At 45.2% G+C, this 26,187-nt stretch overlaps 1 protein-coding gene across 1 annotated transcript in view; it reads left to right on the top strand.

Annotated features, from left to right (window-relative positions):
• The window catches only part of LOC147717786 (complement factor B-like), a 472,008-nt gene that overhangs the window by 426,577 nt on the left and 19,244 nt on the right, over positions 1 to 26,187 (top strand). The window contains exon 16 of the mRNA XM_086924573.1: positions 4,076 to 4,208. The gene's annotated coding sequence lies outside the window, so the exon portion shown is untranslated. The remainder of the gene's footprint in view (positions 1 to 4,075; positions 4,209 to 26,187) is intronic.

Raw genomic sequence — 26,187 nt, 5'->3', positions numbered from 1 at the left:
CGGTTCTCTGGAACAAACTCCCATCGGAACTTCGTATGATGGAAGATTACATAATGTTCAGGAAAAAGCTAAAAACTCACCTATTCCCCATCTATTAACATGTCAAGTAAAATATCACACTCCTACATAAACCTGCACTTTGCTTTGTCTTAGCGCCGTGATGTCCCTTGGGATGAATGTTGCTCTCTACAAATACAAATACAAAATTAGTGCGGTCTGTAAAACTGCTTCAATTTTATGTCAATATCAATGTGGGAGATTTGTAAAGCACACTGTTACCAACCAGTGTCCTGGTGCTAACCAGGGATCGGACAGGAGAACCAGTATGTTACCAATCATCTGATAGGCTGAAAAGCCAAGTTTTCAGCTTGTGTCTGCATTTAAGAAGAGAAGGAGCAGATCAAATGTGTAGCAGATGGTTGTTCCAGTTTTTGAAGTTCCTAGATAGAAACTTTTGCTGCCCCAGTTCTTTCAACTAAATTTTGGTACCACCATAGTGGTAGAGTTGGACGATCTAAGTGTTCTATTTAGCGTGTACCATCTGAGTTACTGCCCTAAATATTGTGGTCCTAGTTTGTGCAAGGCTTTGTAGGCAAAACACAAAGCCTTGAATTGAATCCTCTCCTTCACTGATAGCCAGTACAGCTGCTTGATGGTTTTCCTGACTGAAACATGTTTAAGGGTATGAGTTAGAACTCTGACTGCTGTATTCTGCAATACCTGAAGTTTCCTAAGATGTTGAGCCAGGAAATTAGGGTATTGGTCATTGCAATAATCTAGTCTTGCCAGTGCCAAAGCTGATATGACCAATTTTTGAAGGTTTTCAGGACTATACGCCAAAATCTTTCTGTTTTTTCTTAGGGCAAAATAGATAGATGACGTCAAGGCATTGATCTGGTTGGCAAAAGAAAGCTTGTTGTCTACAATTATCTCAAGGTTTTTAGCTTTTTTGTCTGGCTCAGGCAATATGCCTACATTTGTTGGCCACCAGCTATGGGATCAGAAAGATGGATCATTACCAAAAAGCACAACCTCGGTTTTATTGCAGTTTAGCTAAAGACAGTTAAAACTCATCCATGAGCTTACTGCTGACATGCCGCCGACAATTCTAACAGAATGAGGACGGGCTTCCCACTGTTGTCCAAAAGCTTTCCTGATTTCTTCAACTGCTTTGATCAGGGCCGACTCGGTATTCGGTACTGTGTCCGGCTCTAAAGCCGTGTTGCCATTCGTCAAGCCAGTTAAGTACATCAATATATTCCATGAGCTGTATATTCATGGCCCTCTCTATGAGTTTGATGGGAAAAGGCAGTTGTGATATGGGACGGTAATTGTTAACATCCTCTGGGTTTAAGTTGTTTTTTTCTTAAGATGGGCCGAATTGAGGCTGATTTCCACATCTCAGGGAAAACTCATGCCTTAAAGATAAAGTTAAACATTTTTGACAGGTTATTCGCTACTAGCTCTTGGGCCAGTTTTACCACCACCACTGGGCAGGGATCGGTCGGTGATCCGGATTTGATTTTTGCCATTAGTTCCATAACTTGTGCCTTGTCCAAATCAGTAAACTTAAAAAAATTTGCCTCCTGACGGGCCAGTCTAATGCCGGTTCTGCGTCGGGAATGGATCATTTCTCCCTAGATCTGAGACTGCCTACTTCATTAAAGGTACTTTCTACTTTATGTACTAAGTGCGCAGCAATCTTGTCAGACAGAGATTGATTTGGTACAGTCTCTGCGGTGTGTGGTGAAGTAAGGGACAGCACTGTTCTAAAAAATTCCTTAGAAGAGTTATTAGCACTCTCTATTTTTCAGAAAAAGAATGAGTTTTTTTCTCTCCTTATCATTTCTTTATATTTGCTCAGGATTTGTTTCTATTTCTGTCTCTCTGCGGGGTCATAATCTGATCTCCAGATACGTTCCCTTTTTTTGCTACGTAATTTGCATTCCTTCAGTTTATCTGAGTACCATGAGCCGTCAGACGATTGCGCCTCGAGCAAATGTTGGCCCCAGTGACTCCCGATATGTATATTCTGGTGCAGATAGCCTTTGACTTACCAGTATGTCATATATTTCTCAATTGTAAAACCAGTATGTAGGAAAGTAGGTTATTATTAGGTGTGGACAGGTGGCCACCTCAAAGGATAAGACCACCACCTGCTAGATGTCAAACAAATAATTAAAAATAAAACCTTTACTCAACTCAGGTAGGACATTTTATTGATTTTTGATAGAGGTTTCATCATAAAACTAAAGCAATGCAACAACAGGACAACCACGGCGCAGCCCTCCCCAAACTTCCCCACAATTCCTGCTTCACAATAAGTTCCCATGGGTGGAAATGGATATTCTAGGATACAAACTTTTTAAGTACTCAATTGCAAATTGCGCCACAAAGAACCACAGGTAATCTATAGAAATGGTAGACCGAGATCTAGGCATGATTTGAGACTGACCTCTATGGAGCCCTGGTCATATAGAACAACTGGATAAGTACTGGTGAAAGTCAAAAAGTTGCAACATAGAATTGAAATGTGTCACTTTTTGAGATGAAAAATCCACCATGAGAGGGCTGCTGCTGAAATTGAAGCCTCTGCTGGGCACCGAAAGCCAAATACTTGAAGCAGGTTCCAGCTGGTGCTCTGGAGCTTTGTAGATTTCTTGCTGAAAATGTTTTAAGTCCCCATAGAATATGCTGTAAATGGACTCAGCCATTTTTTTCGGAGGCAGTGGGAGCCTTGAGTGAGAAGATGAAATTCAGTCCGATGGTATGGAACTGCAAGTTGCATGGGTTTTCAAGAAGGTCCACCTGAAGCTCTGGTGGAAAAGATTTCAAAAGTTTTCAAATTTCGTTTTGCTACCAATCAGCCAAGCCATAGGTCTCCTGGATGTTAGGGGAGGGCACATAGAGATAACTTCTGAGGGTATTAGGCAGGATGTTGAGCAGAGGCCAACAACAAAGTATCCCTCTCTAGATCTAGCCGACACCGGTCAGCTAGGCATTTTCAGGTAGCTTGTAATGCCCTGTAACTACAGCAGGTCTGCAAAATGAACATTGGAAATGGATTGATACTTAATTCTTTCCCACACGGGCAACTGGTTAGGAGTCACCCGTTGAGTCTGCGCAAGGCAGCCCAGGTTTCTGAGTTTTGTACGTGTTGCTGTGTATGTGAGAAATCTGAAGAAAATCCCAGATAGCAAAGTTTAGCCTATTACCTACGCGCTCTGGGGCAAGAACATATATTAAAGGTCTTAATAATAACTTGGGGTGGGAGGAAGCCTAGCTTCATAACTTTAAGGCAGTGAGAGCAGGAAGAGATGCTCAGCTGGTGTATATAAAACCCATCATTGTTGGTATTTACAGTGGAATTAGAAGAGGAGTCTTACAAGAGCAATGCAGACTTCAAAAGGTAGGAGGGTCACGTGAGCAGTGCAGAATTGGGGGTGGGTGGATCATGTGAGTTAAAGGGCAGTATTGATCATTAGCTAGGGGCCAGACTGTCTTTAGCTGCCCCTGTAAAAGACACAGGAACATCTCCTTTGCCGTAAAAACTCTGTTAGATGGAACCACTACAATTGCAAAAGGGTATAGTGTGTCCGAGGATAGCTTCAAAAGAACTAGGAGTGGGAGCAAGAAGAGATGCGAGGTTGGTGTGGCCAGGCTTCTGATTGCTAAAGTATCCCTCACTCCTGATCCTTTTTTTCTGCCACCTCAGGGGAGGGAGTGGGGGTAATTGGGATGGAAGGAAGCAACATGTTTTGTGTTTTTTACACACACAATAGTCTAAGATGTGTCTTGGTGCTGCCCTCAGAAGGTGGCCCTCAAGGCAGAGGGTAAGGAATCAAGAGAGAGCTGGCACTGGCCAAGACAAAGGACCAGGAATGAGAAGTTAAAATGGCATTTGTGAACCAGCAGTTCTACTTCAGGATTTTATGAATTATATAAGTGATGCCTCAGCTACATTCTTAATGCCCAAATTGCTGGTTTCGGTGAAGGGGGGGAGGGGGAGTTACAGACGTTTTAAAGATAGACAATGTTTAGATAATGACACCTTCTAATGATGTCCCCTCTCTAGAAACCAGTTTGCAACAGGGATGCACTGAAAGCCTCCCTCTATGTGAATGTCACAGATGTCAGCGAAGTGGTGACAGATCGTTTCCTGTGTACTGGTGGGACAGAGCCGCATATCGACGCGTTCACTTGTAGAGGTGGGTACAGCATAAAATAGGCCTCTCTCTGTGATAAAAGGGCTGTTCTCTGTGAACAAATGTGGGTACAGGATAAGGTGGTGTCCCTGTGTGAGTAAAGGTAGCTATACAAGAGACTGGCCCACTGTGAGCCAAGATAGGTACACAATGAAGGGATTCATTGTACTCTTTTGTAACATGCACACGTCACTTTTCTCTTGTATCACTGTTTGCTACCTCTTACATTTTGTTTGCTTTCGATACATGCACAAGTGCCACCATTGCCTACGTAACGTTTGACTTGTGTTTGTGTGTCATCCATTTATTGCAGTATTATACCTCTACTTGTACTTTGTATGCTTTTGTAACCTGCACACATGTCTCTTTTTCCTCCTGTAATGCACCGTCTGCTACCTCTTGTATTTGTTTGCTCACGATTGTCACTTTTGCCTCATGTAACTTAGCGTTTGCTTTTGTAATTTGTTCACTTGTAATGTTCTCATGTATCAGTTCTGTTCCTATTGTGAAGCGCTATGACACCTTCGGGTAAAGTCCGCGATATATAAAAATGCATAAATAAATAAATAAATGTCCTTCTGTGAGCAAAGGTGAGTGTAGGATGAGTGGCTGTGCCTCTGACAGTTACGGTGGGTACAGGATGAGGTGGTGTCCTTCTGCGAGTGAAAGCGATTATACAATGAGAGGCTGGCCCACTGTGAGCTAAAATGGGTCCAGGATGAAGAGATGTCCTTCTATGAGTAAAGTTGGGTATGGGATAATAATTGGTGGTGACCCACAGGTCACGAGTTTCACAGTTCTCAGACGACGGCCTGATCCTCAGCCATTTTATTATCAGAAGTCCCATCTGGGATACGGGTTTGCCATAACACTACTGGACAAGGCGCCGGCCCTCACCACATGGTATTCTGTGCCACTGCTCCTCCTGGCATACAGGATTAACACTAAGCTCCGCATAGCTTCGACTCTTTTAATCCGATCATACATTTCTCACAGCGTTTCTCCCTCCACCCCCCAGGCTCTACTCTCCCCACGTGGCACTCTGTTCAAGGCTGCCCTCTCCTGATATACCGGGATCTCTGATTAGAATCTTCACATAGCAATAACTCGATCTGTGCAGTTGCCATCTCCTTGCACCAGGAGTCTACTCCGTTGGGCAGGCAACTGGACTTCGCTCCTTCCAAAACAATCCACTTCCTCACATGGCACACTGGTCTTGGCAGGCAGGCAAGAGCTGGTGCTCCAGGCTACAGAGCAAGTTGTCTTGGTTTCCCTGGATGATGATCCCTTACCGAGCTGGGAGACTTGCAGTCCTTGGCCCCTAATCATGGCTCTCACACAGCACATCTGGCTGCTCGGTAGATGACAAATTCTAGGAGTCTCAACCTCCCCTTCACATAGTCTATTGCCAGATTCCAAATGTGATTTAGAGTTTGGGTGTTTGTAGTTTCATGTTGGGGTTCTGCGTCTTTTGACGTACACGTTTATCTTCTATCTCTTCCTCTTGAAAGACTGTCTGTCACACCAGGGGGACTCTGAAGCTGAAAGTCCCACAACACAGGCCGTGGGAGTGACAAGAGTTCAAACCTGGATGTCAGCCACAGTATATGTGCATCAAAAGGTTAATCCTGGGCTCTCAGGCCTACTCTTTATGATTCCCTTATCAGCCCCATCTCCTTCCTGAGATGTATCTAGGCCCCTCCTTGTGATCTCTCACTGAACCAGAGCACCCTTTGAGGTGTACATGGGGAGTCTCTCTCTCTCTCCCTTCTCTAGTATGTCCCACCCAGTTCACGGGAATGCAGCAATATTCAAAGATGTCGGCAGGGATTCCTCTACTGCTCATGTCTTTACCAGGCAGGGTTGGGTTTCCCAAAATGGAACCCCGTGTTCGCCATGTTATATACCATTTCAGGCACACTTGCACTCAGTGTATATATACATTGTCCAGTACTGTTACTTCCATGCATTGTGTCACCCCAGGCACACATACATTCAGCAAACACATTCACTGCATGCACTGCTCTGTTCTGTAGCCTTCCTGTATCGTGCCATGGTGTGCCACTTGCTGGCACTCACTGTGCTAATACACACATACACCATGCACAAGCTGCAAAATACTTCATCCTTAATATATTGTACTTCTCGCAAGTACACCCAGTACATGCATTCACTGCGCACGCACTGCACAGCACTACATCTCTCATGTAATGTATTCCTCACAGGTAAACATACTTACCATGGATTCACTGCACAGCACTGCCCTATCCCAGTACTGTACCCTTCCCAGGCATACATACAGTGAAGAATCACCACTACTGCACAGTGCAGCACTTTACATCTAACTATTGTAGGCCAAGGGTGAGTGAAGCACATAACAGCGGAATGTATAAAAAGGTCTGAACAGCAAGGCCAAGCCTACTATACTGAAAATAACAAAACAAAGCACCAGTGCTGCAACTGTCTTTTGATTCTACCTTAAGTGCATTGATCAAAACAAATGTCACCACAACCCCTTTTTCCGTTGGATTTAATCCAAATATTCTTTCGACATATTACATGAATTTTTCACAACATCACAAGACATTGCCTACAGTTTTGAATTTTTATTTGACTAACTGCAACAAACCACCCTTTCCCCCTTAACATACCTACAAACCTTATTTAAATTACCACTGACATACATTTTTGCACACTCTCCACACGCCAATCACTCTGTCAAAAATCAAAACAACATTGTATCCATCACCACACTCCTGTCATCACACTAACCTCTTCCAAACATACACCCACCCAAGGCTGCTTCTACAGATTGTTTTACTGAGAAGACACTTTTTATCACAAACTTGGTACAAGAAAACGAAATCCAAGAACCAAAAAAGGCCACCAACAAGATAAATAAAGCTCAATTTCAAGTATCTACAACGTTCTCTTTTGATTAGCCTAAACGCCGTGGTCTACGCATTTCAAAACCCTCCAGATGTGGTGATTCTCCTCACGACCAAGAATCGCTGAAGAACAGGAAAAAGGGAAAACCTTATCTTACTAGATGACCTCCAAGAGATCCCTCACTCACACCCCCTCCTGTGCACTTGTGCTCTTACCTTCACAAACATTCGAATCCAATCGTTCTTTATTTTCTTTTTTGTCACTTCTGAAAGAGGAAATAAATCTGTCACAGTCATGTCCCTTTCTGCGGTCTCCAAATATGAAAACCATTGAGCAACAGTAAAGTCTTCCTTGTGATACTGGGCGAAAGGCGCCGGGTCTATGGCGGTTCCAAAGGCTTTCTACGTACTTCTAGTGAAGGCAGTGGCCTTCCACCCCTATGAAGGTAGTGCTTTGGGCCAACAAGACCGCAATCCATGAGACAGAACTATGTCATGGCGCATATGCATGAACCATGTTTTCCTATGAAAACAATAATCAGCATAAGGGGTCCAGACAACAGTACAGTGGGGCACTCAGGGCATTACCATGCAGAGAACTGGTGCATACAACAGTATTGTACATTTAGCTTGTAAGGTGGTGATTGAATCTAGTACAAGGCTACATAGGGTACTACTCAACTGAATCTATGTTTTGGACGGTTGTTGTGAGGAAATGAGGGTATTATATGGTTTGATTGGGTAACCTCACCATGTAATCTTCTAACCAATCCCTTAGGGTCCAGTAAGCTTTGCCTGTAAAATTCTCAGCTCAACCCTAGGTATCTGCGGCACTGAGCAGCAAGGGTTACAAAAAAGAAAGAGTGTTAAGCATTTAAACAGCACCAAAACAATTGATGAAGAAATTGACACAACACTCAAGAAATCCAACACCAATTTATAAAAATAGGTTGTATTTTCATAAGAATTAAGACACTAGAATGAAAAAAATCTACCAGAGCAGTGGCTGCCTCTCCATTAGGGCATTGGAGCACTACCCCGCAGCAAGAAAGCAGAAGGTAGAGGTATGCCTGCTTGGGGGTGGGCGGGAGGATATGCCTGGTTGGGGGCGGGTGGGTGGGCGGTTCGGGAAGGAGTGGCTTGCACCACTCTGAGTGCCCTGACTGCTTGGTCGGCACTCGGGACTGACCAAAACAGTCATGCGCACTTTACATTTTCTCTATGTAGGCTGCATGTGCCTACATTGAGAAAATACCAAACAAAACAGATAGCCAGTCAGGTTTACTTTTTTATCATTTGATCACACCCAGCCTATAAGTACTGAGCGATCAATGTTTCATTTATGTTTTTTATCTTCTTGTACTTTTTTGTTTCTTTTTTTCTTTTTCTTTTTTTTTGTATGTCATCAAAAGAACAGTTATCAAACAATAAAGAATGTATTCAGAAAACAATGTGCACAATATATACAAGTGTTCAATATGTACACCATCAATACTAAGTTTCAAAAACACCAAAGATACATTACAACAAATAAATTAGTACAATGCCTAAAAACAATTTTTGAAATAGGCACCAGTCCTTCAAATTATATAACAGAAGACAGACGGACAAGATACTGCCTGCCTGTCTTGCTGAGCCAGTGATTAGATATTTTGATGGTTGCACTTCTAGGGACAGGAAGCGTGGTATTATTTATATCCCTAGTTGCACCCTTCTTCTTTATCCCAGAGCCAGGGATAAAGAAGAAGGGTGCAACTAGGGATATAAATAATACCACGCTTCCTGTCCCTAGAAGTGCAACCATCAAAATATCTAATCACTGGCTCAGCAAGACAGGTAGGCAGTATCTATGTACTTGGTTGTCCGCCTGTCTTCTGTTATATAATTTGAAGGACTGGTGCCTATTTCAAAAATTGTTTTTAGGCATTGTACTAATTTATTTGTTGTAATGTATCTTTGGTGTTTTTGAAACTTAGTATTGATGGTGTACATATTGAACACTTGTATATATTGCGCACATTGTTTTCTGAATACATTCTTTATTGTTTGATAACTGTTCTTTTGATGACATACAAAAAAAGAAACAAAAAAGTACAAGAAGATAAAAAACATAAATAAAACATTGATCGCTCAGTACTTATAGGCTGGGTGTGATCAAATGATAAAAAAGTAAACCTGACTGGCCATTTGTTTTGTTTGGTATATTTGAGTGGTCCAAGCTGGTCAGAGACAGGACCCAAACCTTCCTTGTTGCCCTACATTGAAAAAATGGCATCCCTAATGGTGCCCGGATAGGTGCCGTCCGGGACTCCCCACCAATCACAACGCTGCCATTGCAGCGTTGTGACAAGCGGCGATAATTATATCACAATATCATCAAGGACACGCTAGCGTTGTGTTTCTTTGATGTAGAGCCCATTTTTTCACAGCCTCGCCTCACATCGCTAATGAGATGCAAAGAAGGCGTGGCTGTGAAAACAACACATGAAAATATCGCAAAGGCAGCTTCGCGATGTTAACATGTGGGTGCAGCAATTTAAAAAATCGCGCTACTTCGGCCTTAACTCTGGAATTTAACATATGTTAAATTCCAGACTAAGGCATACTAATAATGGTAGGTGGATTATGCTGATACGACCACAAGGTCGTATCAGCAATGTTATTGCTGTTTTCCATGGAACATCGCTGGAAACCCAGAGGGGTTCCGTGGTAAACACCGCTATCGCTGAAATATTATCGCCATAGCGCTATATGTATTGTTAATATAGCGTCATCATGGTGATAATTTTCAGCGATAGCCGGCGATAATATTCCTACTGCTATGTGGGGCCAGCAATATTTATCGCTAGCCCTTGTTAATATGCTCCTTCGCTTTTTTTACCCCAAGCACAGAAGAGGTGAAAACGCCACACATTTCATCAAAGGGACGAGCCATTGCAGGCACATCTTGCCTCCTTATTCAAAATATTTACTCAAGCAGTTTCCAATCCCAGGGCCATGCATTCGGCCCCGTCGCTCAGCACTCCTGGCCTCCTGTAGAAATTATGATTTTAGCTCAGATATTTAGCAAGGTGGCTCCTTAAGGTAAATATATAAAAGACAGATTAGCTGCGACGTTTACAGCTTATTTCGCTCCAGCTGCCAAAACGCAGGAGTATGTAGGCTGGATTTTGGCAGGCGACAATAAGCCTCAGCATAATGTTTCACTTAAGTAGGAGATGGTAAGTGAAGCCCTATTATCGGACCCATGGGAATTCTTTAATACAGATGCCTCTGTGTCATGGTAATGGACGGAGTCAGGACCATTGGAGGGAATGCACGTGTAGTGCGAGTGATCATTGGAAGCCATTTTTCTGAATATTGGGTTGTATTTTGCAAGTGTTCTCAGCCAGATCTCATCCTGGTCAATGTATGAAATAACAAAGCGGAAAGTCAGTGTTACTTTGGAATATTCCCCTGCTGTTCCTTTGCCTCAACTGCATGACTATTGGAATTTGAAAGCCATGCGCAGCCCTCCTCCCTAATGATCCGCTTAATCCTTCAAGTAATTGGCTTCTGTTTGTCAAATTTGCATCGATATGGACTTGAATTTGCAGTTTTGTCTGTGGGAGTAATCTCTGGCTGGGAGCCGTAGTCGTCAAGTAAGTGGTGGAGAAGTGTAGTGAGGCAGCGCCGGGAATATATGCCCAGGTACTGGTCCTCTCCGTTCTAAGATGCAGCTGTGCGGCAGTCAGCTCATAAACATTTGGAATTCCATGATGAAATCATGGCTCCCAACAGGCCCCGGTGACCATTGGTGAGTAATTAGCTGTTTTATTATTTGACTAGCAGCCCGTCCCGACGTTGTCCGGGTATACACACACCCACAACGGAGTCCTGTGAACGCTTGTTTTGCATGATTTCCGCGCCCCATTTTTGCCGAATGCCCGTTGAATGCCGCGCCGATTGCTGTATGGCCACGCCCCCACATGCCCACAACGGAGCCCTGTAAACGGTTGTTTTACCTGATTCCCGCGCACCATTTTTTCTGAAGGCCGCTTGAATGCGAACGCTTGTTTTACTGGATTTCCGCGCTGCATTTTTTCCAAATGCCTCTTCAATGCCGTGACCATTGGTGTATGGCGACGCCCCCAGCACAACGCACACGGCCACAAGGAAGTACTAACACGTAGCGAATGCCGCGCCCATCGCGGTATGGCCACGCCCACAGCACAACGCACACGCCCCCAGCAGAACACCCCCAGCAGAATGCTCATGCCCACAGGGGACTACTTTGCCCCTAAGGTTCTTTTACCCTTCGAATGTATATGGTGGCCAGCTGTATAGCCTATGTCCATCTGCTGCAACTGTCCTTTCCAATGCTGTATCGGGTGTTGTGATTGGTGCTGTGGTTCCTGAGATTACCCGCCTCAAAGGTTTGGGCTCTCTCTTTATAATATTAGTATAGATAGATATCGTAGGCATGACTGTTGTTTCGCGCAGGCGATGCGTAATGAGCACAGCCAGGCCTCGGAGCGCTGCTGCAACCGTCATATCCCAACGTGCTGTAAACCAAACAGCTCCATTCAACTAAGCAGATGGTTTTACAGTGTGGTTACTGTTTATATTGCCTGGAAGTGACATTCAAATACAGAGGCCACTGTCCACCCCACAACAACCTCATCCATCAATAAACCACACATCCATCCTTTCACCAATCAGCACATTTGCCCATGTATCCATCCACCTCCTCAAACACATTAATCCACTCACCCACCCATCCATCCACATCACCAGTTATTCATACATACATACATCCACCCATCCATACATACATAAATACAAACCTTTTTGCCTGCAATCATCCATTAATACACCCATCCACAACTGGCAAATAACACTGATCGATTTCTGAACAATCAATGAATGTATAAACTGTTAAGGTATTCCATGTCATTGATTTAGTTCCATGTTTTACTTAATTTTGCATTCTTTATGAGTGCTGCTCACTATTTCCAGGATGGTGTATTACTTTATTTGTGTGTGTAGCATATTTATCTTGTACAGTGCATACTTTTAACTGAGTCGCCATCTGATCGGGCATTTTTAATGGGCCACTATTGAAAGCTCTAGAGCTAAGGAAGGCAGAGCAAATTTCTCACAGTTTCAATGAGACAAAAAGGTGTTCAGAATACTTAGTCATCCAATCCTTGGCCTCTCTGCTGAACAAACAGAGCAATGGTCACCTATTCCAGTTGCGATTCTGTGCAACTGTGTGTGAAGGAGGTACATAATTGCCAAAATATTGAGAAGGCGAAAGTAAATGAAAAAAGAGCGCTTACATGTGAGTTGATGCGATTTGTGTTTAGGGGATTGTAAACTGAAGTTCTCTGGTTATAATGAAAAAGTAGCTACCTACGTCTTTAGCATATAAAATCTATTCATTTATGTCATTGTAAAATTGCTTTATTAACCACCTTGTTTTCTCAAATTTGCTTCAAATTGCACCATTTGCCCACTCTTATCTCAATATTTTCCAAGGGGGTGGGAACCTCCTAAACCCCCTTATGATTGTTGGGCGCACTCGCTACTCTCTCCACAAGGCACTTATCCTGCACTTTTACACCTCACCACAGCCACCACTGCACCAGAGTGTTCCCAGAGATAGAGATTTTACAAGCAAGTACTGATCCGTGCAATTTCACTCAACCGAGAAGAAGCCTTGGCAAAGTCAAAGAACTGGATACCCAGGGCCAGATGTTCAAAGTATTTTTCCGGTCACAAACAGCCTGATTTGCAGGATCTGGCTGTTCGTGAACCGATAAATGCTTTTTGTGATGTACTAAGCTCAATTAGCGATTCAGTAACTTGTTACTGAAACACAGCTTGGGTTTTGCAATTCAGTATTTGGAAGGGGCTTGTTGAGGGCGTCCCTTCCTAATACTGAATTGGAATCCTATGTACCAATGTTTTACTACAGAAATGCAGTTGCAAAACATTCACAATTTACCGCCAATTGAAAGTTTGTGGTCACCCATTCGCAAATAGGAAGGGGAAAATTGGACTTCCAACTTTTTGTACATCTGCCCCGCAGAAACATTTTCAAGAAAAACCTAAGTAAGTGTCACTGCAGTTGGTTAAAGAGCTTGGATGGGAAACTCCAGCATGGAGCTAGTCTGGACTAGCAATGTCCTCAAAAAAAGTTACCTTCACTGGAGAAGCAGTTTTTCAGCAGTTCCAGGCACTTTATCCACGTTGCAATGGGTTTCTATGGAGTGGTCCTGATCCAAGGGATGAAAGATTCTGAAGATGCTTTGAGGATGCTGTGTATGTGATGCATCACATCGCATTATTCATCCAGAATCTTTTGAACATCGTGATGCCACTTAAACTATGAATTTGCAATAAGTTTAATAAATTTCACACGTTGGATGAACTATATGGTACTTTTGGAATGAACTTTTTGGAATGAACTTATGTTGATCTACAGATATATGGAATAAGACCGTCTGAGTCCCCCGAAGTTGTGCTCAGAGGTGCCCCTCCCCAAGTGGAGGAGCCTTGTATTAGTTCTATGTGATGCAGTCGACAGGGTTCTTCGTGAAGGGATTCCTCCATCCACAAAGATGATGATGTATCCTGGTTGTACGGTCGACTTCCCACAAAGTCCTATCCGGTCTGGCCAACGTCAAGAAGCCACTGGACAGCCAGTAGCCCATTGTCGCAGTCACAGGTTAATCCATTCTGAGAAGATAATTTGCCTACTGAGGGTCCCAGCATATCTCCAATACCTTTTCCGGGCTCAGCTAAATCGGGTGCAACTCTGTGCCTCAAGTCTTGGTCCTCTGTGCTGCACAGCTACAGTGGTAACGGCTTGAAGACTTTGGGCTACCAACTTGCCCAGCCGGCTTCTTCAGCTGTTGTGTCCCTGTGCAGTCAACAGGAGCCAGTCAGCTGGCCCTTTGAGTTCTCTTAGCTTGTCTGGCCTCTGGAGACTGATTCTTGTTGAGCAGGAAATGACAGGCACAGTCCCTCTCTTTGCTAGCCACCCAGTGCAGCAGGTATAGTCCTCATCGGTGAAGCCTCTCCTTGGTGATCCCTTGGTGCAACAGGGCAGCCCTTCTACAGTCCTTCTTCAAAGTTGGTCCAGATCTGAGGTTTAGGTGCTAGGGGTGCCACTCTTATGCTTGGAAAGTGCCGCAGGGTAGGATGCGGTTGATAGCCAATGGGCTACCAGGTTTCCTTCCACCTGGGGACCACTTCCAGTGGCATCTGGCTATCCCAGGATGCGCTATTCTGCCCTCTCCCAAGATGGCGAGACCCCTGTCCTAGTGTACAGACCACACTTGCCCACCCTTAGGGTGTGGCTAAAGGCTACACGCCCCTGGGCAACCAGTTTAGCAACTGATTTCTCCTCACTGCTCCCCGTGCCAGCCTGCCTACCTCAACAACAAGGCAACCCTCCCCCCTGGTGTCCCACAACTGCTCTTCAAAGATGGCTTCACCTTTGAAGCCTGCCTTTTGTGCCTTACACCTGCTGGATGGAGGTGACACCCCCCTAGCCTGCAATCCCTATTTGTTCTCCTTCCAGAGAGCTATTGGCATGTCTCTCCAGGAGCGCAGAGTGCTGTCTCGTGGAGCAGCCTCCATGTGTTCCTAGGAAGGCACCAAAGTTTTAAAGGCAACAAAGTGGCAGCTCTGCTAAAAACTGTAAGCTGCACAAGTTACATTAATTTCGACTTGAGATAAAAGTCAGACTTAATGTAACAAGTTTTTTAATACCGTGAGTGCCCACTTTGGTCGCCCCGTTCAGGATGCCGCACAGCTGAGGGGTCAGTGTGTAACCCTGTATTTGCCAATTGTACGTGTCCTACCTGTGTCAGATGTCACACCCTACCTTTATGGCTCCATAGGCCTGCCAGAGAGGTAACTTATATACATGACTATGGGAAGTGGTGGCTTTGCCATGGCTTTCAATGGCAAAGTTGGGCTAGCAGTGCACAACTGCTGTACCAGTCTGCAGTGGTGGACTGGGGGACATGTTTTACTTTGGGTACCTCCAGGGTGGTACAGTCCTGGGGTACACTCTATGTCAGGGCACTTAGGTCTGGTTAGAAGGTCTCAGTGCACTCTCAGAGTAGAAAGACCAGCAGCATCAGTCGAAAACTTTTGGGGTGACCATACAAAAAGAGGCATTTCCTAACAGTCGTTATTTGATAAACTCAGGGAGCAATAAGGATTATATATAAATACTCTCTTATATATTAATAGATCTTTATTAAAGCAAGCATTGGCTATGACAATCATTTTAGATTTGTACATTGAAAAGATGTTCACAAGCTTTCGTGATACACGGTAAAGGAAGAAACAGTAGCAGGAGCCAATACTTTTTTCTCCCTCATAGTGAATATTTACCTTGTATATTACTAAATGCAGAGAACAATGGATTGAAAAGAGTGCGATATGCAATGTAGAGTCAAGTGTGCAAGGCAGATTAGGGAATTATCCCAGCGGATGGGCCATGGGGGCTACAAAGAATCCATAGTGTGTGGGGTTGCACAATGTCAAGGGGATTGTGAACCCGCATGCAGGGAGCAGAGAACATTGCATTGTCTGGGACGAGGGTCAGCATCTGCTCTAGAGAGAGCAGTGTAGAGTCTATGGGACGATGTGCAGGATCTGGGATCAATTGCATGCTGTCAAACAATGGATTAGTGCCCTACAATGCAGCCAAGGGATGCAGATCCTGCTGGGAGGGTTAGTCAGCAACCCTGAAAATCCTATCACCGAGTGATCATGCCTGTCTAATGGGCCAGCTGCAGCCACAATAAGGAAGGATTCTCACAGCCGCACTGAGAATACTTGCAGCATCATGTGTGCTAGAGGGAAGTATTGATCAGTATCCACGGGACCAGATTGTTTTTAACTGCTCCTGCAAAAAAACACAGGAACGTCTTTGATTTAAACATTCTACATTAGAGGGAACCATTGCAAGTGCTAATGGTATATTGAGGCTTTCCTGTTTTCAGTTTCTATTTTTGGTAAATTCTGGTGAGGTTTTTTTCAGTATTTTCAAGTAATTTCAATACCTTAGAAAAACAGTTTTTATCAGTGGTTACACATTTTTGCGCCATAAAAAACAACAGAAAAAGAATAGTTTGCTTTTATTATTGCTTGCTTTCTGCACTGATAGCGCATGGTATATAGACAGTGAACAAGAAATCCAAATACATTTTTACAAATCAAACTTATTGTAGTACAACATACAGTACTTATTCAGTGAGTATATGGTCATACATGCTTGCTCTTTCCTTCCCATGTAAACTTTTACCTGTGAGGCCCTCTCACCTGAGACGGGCAACGCAAAAACAGACAGTACACAATTTGCTAACTCTGGCTACTGACATAGCTTTCCATGCCAATACTGGTGCACATGAAGATTGCGATTCTCTCAGACAGGTTCTGCAACAAATGTTTTGGACTGGGCACATATGCCTTCAGTGTTACTAAAGCGGTCAAAAATGAAGCAGCACTTTTAAAAAACCTAGAAAAAATTCCCCTTCAGCCCTTGATCTAGAAGTTGTGGAGAGTACCACAGTGAGGCTTAATTGACTTCAAATACCATGGATGGTGAAGGGACATTTCTCATACATTGTAAAATAAAACTTCCCGAATTGCTCCTCAACATTTCTTTGCCTACAAAGTGGCAAGCACTCTAACTTGGAACATGTTGCAGTGCCAAAGTCACTAAAAGTGTTGCCCAGCCTACTTTCAAGGAGATGTTTCACATATACACCAATTATGCTGAACACTCGGTAGACAAGGGTGTTTTCAGACTCTAGTTAGTTCAAGCCTGAGCCGGCATGCAAGCGCTGCTCTGGCGATCTGTTGTAGGTAGAGTACGGAGAAGAAGCCGCGTCCATATTTTTCATTGGCCTGTGTCGTCGTCCTTCGTAAATGCTGATGTTTGATTCATTAATAGGCTTGTTAGTCCCTCCTTAGTACAGCCATGTCGTCATTTGTACCCTCCCATGGTTACTGTCCCCTTTACTTGGTTGTTACATGGTACCGGTACTTTTTTTCTTTATTGAGCTTCTCCTACATTAGGCATGACAAACAACGTGCTTCGCTAACATTCAGCGCACCATGCCCACTATCACTTTCGAAGCAGCTGGGACAATGGCTGCTACAGTGCCATAGGTCTTGCATTTTTTTCTTAAAGAAATCTCTCAGCTTTGGCCAGTCCCAGTCCATTGTCTAAGTCAATTACCCACCACGGCACAAGTGACGTTTCTTCTGTCACGTATTTTATGGAGTAAGCTAAAGTATCCAAACAATGGGAGTCTAGGTGCGCCTGTTTTTGTACCTTCTTTGAAAAAAAATGTTACAAGGTAACAGTCGTAAAGCCTATGCCCTTTAATGAAGAAAAATATTTGTATGAAAAAATGTGTTGTCCTTAAAATGACAGTTATTGACCTGCCGCCTCTCCACTACCGGGACAAGGAGGCAAGCCAAGTGAAGTACGGGATCTGGCACATGCGCCTCTTCAGCCCGGAAGAGTGCACCCGCATCGAGGGCCACATCGGCGAGGTGGTGCGCAAGCCAAGAAGGGGCTGTACAAGGAGCACACCGTAGACCGGGGTCCGCTGCACAACAAGTGCTTTTTCGGGGAGAGCTACACTTATGGGGCGCAGCTGCAGAAGCGCGGGCCTGGCCAGGGGTGGCTATACCCCCAGGGCAACGTGGATGAGATCCTCTCCTGGGTCCACCAGCTGGTCATCTGCAAACTGGAGCAGCACTGGGTCATCCCCGAGGGCTTAGTTAACAGCGCCGTCATCAGCGATTACCAGGCCGGAGGCTGCATCGTCTCACACGTGGACCCCATCTACATCTTCGAACTGCCCATCGTTTCCGTGTCCTTCTTCATTGACTCGGCGCTGTGCTTCGGCTGCAAGTTCCAGTTCAAGCCCATCCGGGTGTTCGAGCCCATGGTGTTTTTTATTGTGCAGAGGGGTATCGTCACCATCCTCAGGTAAGAAAATATAGTGTTATTGTCATGCTGTGGGGGTAAAGATGCCCCCTCCGTGTATGGCGTAAGTGATGGGTAATGTCATTTTAAGTGCCAAAAGCCATAAAACATTTGTGATCATCATTATACAGCAATACATGTCATAATGTAGTCTTTCGTTAATATGGAGTCCCCTTAAATTCGGGACCTATAACACTTCTTAAGCAAAGCGCAAAATGTAATTATCAGTCTACTTGGCAGATTGATAAATAGGAGGATCACAGTCCTTGAGGTAAGGTGGTAAAAAGGGCCACTGCCCTCTGGTAAAGAAATATATGCGTACTATCCACAGGGGGAGGAAGCAACATTAACCACTTTGATTGAGAGGAGGGTGGTGTGGGAGTCATCCTCTGAGGGTCGGATCACCATGCTTGCGCACGGTTAATTCCCTCAAGTAAAGTGGGGCTTTGGCGGAGGGTTACCTGGCTTACTTATCTTGGGATGGCATGGTCATAGTTATTGGAAGGTGGGAAAGTATGACCAAGTCCATGGCGAATGTACTGTGGGGTTTACATCCACTATAGAGTCTCTCCCAGTTGCGTGGTTGTCATTTCCTGGTGATAATATCATTACTATTTACATATAAAATGGCATGTCATTGTTCAATCACAGCTGACTATCTAGAGTTGCTTGGAGTAACGCTGCAGCTTTGTTTTCCTCGTACTTGCGATAGGGTGCTGAGCTTTTTATAGAGCACAATAGGGCTTCGAAGACCTGCTAATACTTGAGATATTTCACCGTATGCCAGTCAGTTGGTGGCCCTATGCCAATCTGTTGGGTCAATTACGATCTGAAAGAGAAACCTTTCCATCACTTTTTGCTGTTGATGTTGCAGCATGATCCCAGTTCTCAGATTAGGGACGCAGATTCCTGATACACTATGGAATCAATGGACACCTTCCTCCGTTAAGCACAGTCCTAATTCTCCCAAATGGTTCTTCAGACTGATTTTCTGGTTGAAACGCGATAGCAGGATCAACATAATATTGGAATTCCATCACCTTTCTATGTTTACACTGGGGCAGAGTTAAAATCCCTTGACAAATGGTTCTGGCGGATAAACCCCTAATTTCGACTTGGTTGAAGATAAGTGATCTCTTTGCTTGGTTGAGGGTGAGTGAATCCTCTTTCTTTTGCCAGATGTGTGTGGGTAGGTTGCTACCTTTTGAGATATCAGTGGGTCATCAAGCTTCAAACTGGAGGAATGACCGCATCCTTGGTGAGTGCGGGGCAACGGTTAGCGATCGGAATCGAGGGACGCTGAGTGTTCATTACTGCCTGAATATGTATATTCTGTGCTGGCATAACTTCACCATTTGTAGTTGCCAAATCATTGTTAATTGTAGTAATAGTGCGTGTATGCTGAGTTAGTGGCTCAAATTACTCTAGTTAGTTTCCCTTCACTGAACCGAAACTAATGTTTAAAGCATTAGTTACTAAGTTGTAAAGTGAAAGCAACATTGTTCTTTACAGCTCCACTGGTATGTTTTGTTATGGGATTAAACTGAAAACGTGCTTCCAGACGTTGGAAGCATCCCTTATTGAGGCACTCCTTTGGTTCTTAGAAAATAAGACTCCTCCAGTTATTTGTTTTCAAACATAAGTATCATTTATTTTGTTCATTTCATTCGTTTGTGAAGTTTAGAATTCTTTTTCATTTCATTTTCACGTTTGTCTGTTTGTAATTAAACATTGAATCTTTACACTTTGCTCCAATGCATTTCGGCCATAGTGGCCTTCTTCCGGGAGCTTTCCTGTCAATGAAAGGATATTGTGTCTTAGCATTTTATATATCTTAACCAAACCAGTAAAAGAGCAATCAGCATACATTTCTTTATGAGATATCATCAATGCGAATCTCTGGTTGTGTATTTAAATGTACCGATCTCTACCCCATGTGTCTATGTTAGTAACTATCCATGGGGTGAAATGGTACGAAGGAGTGCCTCAATAAGGGATGCTTCCAACGTCTGGAAGCATGTTTTCAGTTTAATGCATTGACGTATAGTACGGATACGCCACCTTGAGAGCACCCTATCGCTCAAAAACCATTGGATTGAACCAACTAATACAACCAAAGGAAATTATCTTCACAACCCATAAGCTGTGCACCTGCCACATCAATTTGAATTGTTATGGGATTAAGCCATCAAAAATGTTATTTCATTAAATATATGCGTACTGATTATAGAAGTTTAGATGCCCCCTTATTTAATAATTGGAGCATGAAATGATTCTTTAGCGGTATAGTTGCATTCTTGCAGCTATATATAAGACAGTTTTTTCCTTTTTATTCCATGAGCAAAAAGGTATACTGAGCATGTCTGGGCCGTGGAGAGAGGTATGCATTGGACCGCAAGTAGGCTTAACGTCAGCGACCTTTGACCCTGCTCGCAGGCAGGCCACTCCCCACTCTGCGGTATTATTCGGCTGTACTTGTTTGCATTTCTTGCCTGTTCTCCCTCCTTATTTGCCTTTGTGCCATGTCTTGTTTGCATTGCTAATCTTGCCTTTTTCGCCCTCCTGGATTTGCTTCTGTGCCCTGTTTTGGTTTTTTTGCCTCGCTAAATCTTGCCTTTTTCCCCCTCCTGTACTTGCTTCCGTGCCCTATTTTGCCCTCTGTTCCCCGGCCATCCCTCACCCTTTTTTTCCCTGGAGCGGCGAACTGCGGCCCGCCCCCCAGCTCGCCCATTCGCCGCCCCGCTCCCGCCTTCCAGCTGCTCCTCCCTGCCAGCTCCCCTTATATGGACGCCGAGCAGCAGTGAAAGGAGCGACCTTTGACCCTGCTCGCAGGCAGGTTGCTCCGCCGCCCGCAACCTCAGACAGTGGATCAATGACTGCCCCAACACTCTCGCCCGCTCAAGAAACCCTCTAACAGCCACACCAATAAGAAAGCCTGCTGGTTCACGGAAGACCTCGAGGCCTTCAAACAAACTTGCTGGAAACGAGAAGAACTGGCACCGTGAACGAACACTGGACAGCTACGCAGCTCACAAGGACGCAACCCGCAGACACCATCACCTCATCAGATCTTCCAAAAGGGTCTCCTTCAGAGACCGCCTAAACAACAACGCACACAACAGCAAAGAGCTCTTCAACCTCGCGAAGGAACTCTCCAACCCCAACGACATCTCACCTTCGCAAGACCTGTGCGGCTCGCTAGCCACCTTGTTCCATCGCAAGATCACAGATATCCTGGCAGCTTCAAAGCCACGACCGCCCCAACAACCACTGAGACTTCCGGCCCCATGACCACCATCCGCTCGAACCGCCTGCTCTCCTGGACCAACATAAACGATGACGACACCATCAAGATCATGAACACCGTCCACTCCGGTTCTACGTCTGACCCATGCCCGCACCACATCTTCAACAAAGCCAGCACCGCCATTGCACCCCATCTCTGGAAAGCCATCAACATTTCTTTTGAGACAGCAACCACCCAGAGAGCTGGAAGCACGCCAAGATCAACGCCTTACTCAAGAAACCCAAGGCGGACCCAAATGATCTCAAGAACGTCCAGCCAATCTCCCTGCTGCCATTCCCGGCGAATGTCATCAAGAGGACCGTCAACAAATAACTGACCCGCTACCTCGAGGAAAACAGCATCTTAGACCTGTCCCAATCCGGGTTCCTCAGTAACCACAGCATCGAAACCGCCCTCATCGCCACCACCTACGACATCTGGACCCTGCAAGGCAACGGAGAAACTGCGGCCATCGCTTAATGGATGAGGAACAGCCGGCTAAAGCTGAACTCAGACAAATTGGAGGTCCTCATCCTTGAACCCACCCCCTCGACCTGGGACGACTCCTGGTGGCTGACCGCACTGGGAACAGCCTCAACACCCACTAATCACTCAAGCAACCTAGGGATCATCCTCGACTCCACCCTCTCCATGACTAAGCAGGTCAACGCCGTCTCTTCCTCCTGCTTCAACACCCTCTGCAAGATCTTCAAGTAGATCCCCACCGAAACGAGAGAACGGTCACCCTGGACCTCGACAGCAGCAGATTGGACTACTGAAACACCCTCTATGCAGGAGCCGTGGCCAAACTCCTGAAACAGCTGCAATGCATCCAGAACGCCTCTGCCTGCATGATCCTTAACATCCCTCGCCGCAACCACATCACAGCCCACCTAAGAGACCTGCACTGGCTCCCCGTCAACAAGAGGATCACCTTCAAACTTCACAGCCACGCACACAAAGCACTCCACAACACTGGGCCAGCATACCTCAACAGACGACTCAGCTTCTATGCCCCCACCCGCCAGCTCCGCTCTTCCGACCTCGCCCTTGCCACAGTCCCCCGTATCCGAAGAGTGACCTCCGGTGGCAGATCGTTCCCCCACCTCGCCGCAAATACCTGGAACACCCTCCCTATTCACCTACGGCAGACCCAAGACCTGCTGACCTTCAGAAGACTCCTCAAGACCTGGCTTTTCGAGCAGTAGCAGCATTACCAACCCCTCAGCACCTTGAGACCCTTACGGGTGAGTAGTGCACTTTATAAATGCCATGATTGATTGATTGAGTGAGCATCCTACGTTTTAGCCTAACAATTACAATGTTATTAGTAAATCAAAACTGTTAGACCCAACCCCCCCACTTAACTTGCCTCCTCCTCCATTCGATCGATCTACATGAAACCTGAACTACCTGCTCTCAGTGTAAATTGATAACAGCCTTTGACCTTTGAAGCAGGTCCTTCAAACGCTGCTTCAGCTGAAACCGCTTGTGTTTATTTAAGCAGCACAGCTGCCCCTGTAACACAGGCATCCGCTTTCAATAACTTTAACCCCAAATTATCTTGTGTCTGTTTCAACCCCCCAAGTAAAATGGATTTAGAAATGATTAACAAATTAAGTCATGTGAATTTCAGGTAGCACATAAGCGTGTGCTATTGGGCTGAAGCTGACAACAGCACATCTGTTGTACATATAATCTGCACTAAAGCTACCAGACAGGTTGTTTTCAAAAGCCTGTTTTATTAACAACAACAACACCTCCACCAATACCACCACCACCAGTACCACCACCACCAGTACTACCAATACCATCGCCAATACCACCACCACCAATACCACCACCAATACTACCAGCACCACCAATACCACCACTGCCAATACCACCAATATGCCCACCACCAATACCAATACCGCCGCCAATACCAGTATCACCAATACCACCACCACCAATACCAATACTGCCACCAATACCATCACCAATGCCACCACCATCAATACCACCACCACCAATACAACCACCACTCCCAATACCACCACCAATCCCACCAACAATACCACCACCAATACTACCAGCACCACCAATATCACCAATACCACCACCCCACCACCAATACCAACGCCACCAATACCAATACCAATACCGCCACCACCACCAATGTCACCACCAATACCACCGCCACCAATACCAATACTGCCACTAATATCACCACCACCGATGCCACCACCACCAATAGCACAACCAATACCGCCACCACCAATGCTACCACCACCAATACCACAACCACCACCACCAATACCACCACCTCAGCGCCTCACGCTCGTACAGTGCAGGGGCACTGTACGAGGCCGGAGCTGCAGCCGAGACCATCCCTCCGTACCTGCCATGAAGCACAGTCCGCCCTGCACCAGGAGGTGAAGCCAGGATCTTACTACAGCTGGAATGTTTTTTATTAGGCCAAAGATAGCAATGACATTACGCAATGTCACACTGCACATTCAAATCACGGGGAGGGCAGGAAATAGCACCCTCTCCCACTTTTCCTCCCGCTCTTCCTCCCGCGACGGATGTATGACGTTACAACGCATACTTTTACAACGCATACCATTACAACGCGGTATTTACAACGAATACCGTTACAACGCATAGGGCTTAGAGGTGCTGGATAGTGGTAAGTATAATTTTATATTCCAACTCCAGTCCCCGTGGACACTAGGGAAGGTGTTGGATATAAAATTAAACTTATTCCCTATCCTAGAGCGCCCCCCAGCGCAATGCGTTGTAATGGTATGCGTTGTAATGGCTGCGTTGTAGTGGTAGTGCGTTGTAAAAATTGCGTTGTAACCGTTGTATACCTCCCGCGACAGTGTAATCACAGAGCGAAAGGTGTTGTATCTCTTTTTTAGTGTTTATAGCTCGGATCGTATGTAACTCTCACTTCACACTTTGTGTCTGTGTAATTTACAACACTTACACATCTTCTTCACTACACTATTTATCACTGCTTTGAACATGTCGCAGGACGGTCTCATCCTCTGATATTTACACTCTAACAAGCGGTCGAGAAGGCCCTGTATTGAAATGCAATAGGTCTCGCATTTGCGAGAGTCTAAGATATTAGTATTGTAAATGCAATGCCTTTTATTTATGTTTGAAAACCCAAAACATAAATAAAAGGCATTGTCATTTGCAGTGCAATAGCTCAAACTCGCTTGAACGCGAGACCTATTGCATTGCAAAGGCTTGTTTTTAATTATATCCACTACAACAGTCATGCTTTCCTGTAAAAATCTAAGAATGCAGTTGAGTGTACTTTTTTCACATCACTATCAATGTGCGACCGAAGATCCTCACATTTCTTGTCTTTGGCATCACCACTCAGCAAAAATTCTGTAAACGGTTGCCACATGGATAATATGGCATTTACGGCCTCTAATACTGAGAACCACCAGCTAAATGACATATGTGGGATGACACTTTCTATGATGCCACATAAAGCACAAAATGAGAAATATTTGTATTTTATTTCCTGTGCATAACAAAACAGTGCACCAGAATGGATACAAAGTCAATAGCATTCTTCATTACCAGCATACCGTCTAGCAAGTAGCAAGGATCTCTTACAGGGTAGCACTTCACCTCAGGTATTGATTTTGACAGGTCATCACACAACCTTTTCATATATTTAGCTGAATTACTGTAAATGCAAACAATACCACTCCAGTCTTTGTTGAACTTAGTAAGAACTTTTTGTAGCAGCATTCCAAGTGACACTGCGTTCTATGTTTTCCAAAAGTCTGATGTCATGTTTTCAAGACTATCTCAGATGATGGCTGACAGGACTCTTTTCACATATACCTGACACTATACCTTGCATTGAATGTTTAAACCCTAGGGTGTTTGGCAATTCACCTACTATCAATACTGACTCGCTAGAAAAGGGGGCTGAATTTTAATGGGGTTTTACCCATTCTCAGTGGGTAAATGTGATGGTACATATTCGAAAAGATTCTTATGAAACCAGAAATTGTACCTATTACTGAAAGAATCAAACGTAGCCAAAATATCAAATATGATTATTTTGTTAATTCCTTGTTCCCTTCAGTTTATAAAATAACTAGCAGCCCGTCCCGACCTTGTCCGGGAGCTTTCAGGCTTCCTCCTACCCCCGCCTGCCCCGACATTGCCCAGCAGCCCGTGCTCCCGCCCGGCCCGTCCCCTGCCTGGCACCTGGCCCGACCCCCGCGTGGGGTGAGTTAATCCCCGTCCCCCGCCTTCCCCGTCCCCCGCCTGCCCCAACATTGCCTTTTGTCCATTCCCCGCCTGCAGCCCGTGGCCCCGCCCGCCCCGTCCCCCACCTGCCCCCTGGCCCGACCCGCGTGGCCTGAGTCAATCCCCGTCCCCGACCCCCGCCTGCCCCGACATTGTCTTTTGGCCGTTCCCCGCCTGGCCCGACACCCGCCTGCTTACCTTTTCCGGCGCTCCTGAGTTCACAGCTCCTCGCCGCTCTGCTCCTCACCGCTTGTCCACCGCCGCTCCTCCCCCGCGCCATGTCCCCCTCTCCGTGCTGCTCTTCACGTGACTGCTCCTCCCCCGCGCCATGGCCGGAGCTCCTCTGACGCCGCTCTGACACCGCTCCTCGATGTGAGCATGCACGTCGCGGCCGGCGCTACTTTGGGGGGGACTACTTTTTTTTAAATATTAATTTTTTGACTAAGGTTTATTTTTAAACTTTATATAGCCTATAACCATCTACACACCCTGACGATTTCTACGGTGTATCGGGTGTGTAGATTGGCG

This window comes from Lissotriton vulgaris, chromosome 5 (genome assembly GCF_964263255.1).
Source record: "Lissotriton vulgaris chromosome 5, aLisVul1.2, whole genome shotgun sequence".
In the NCBI taxonomy this organism is placed as follows: Eukaryota; Metazoa; Chordata; class Amphibia; order Caudata; family Salamandridae; genus Lissotriton; species Lissotriton vulgaris.
The sequence above is the reverse complement of the archived record's forward strand: the minus strand, read 5'-3'. Positions and strand labels throughout refer to the sequence as shown.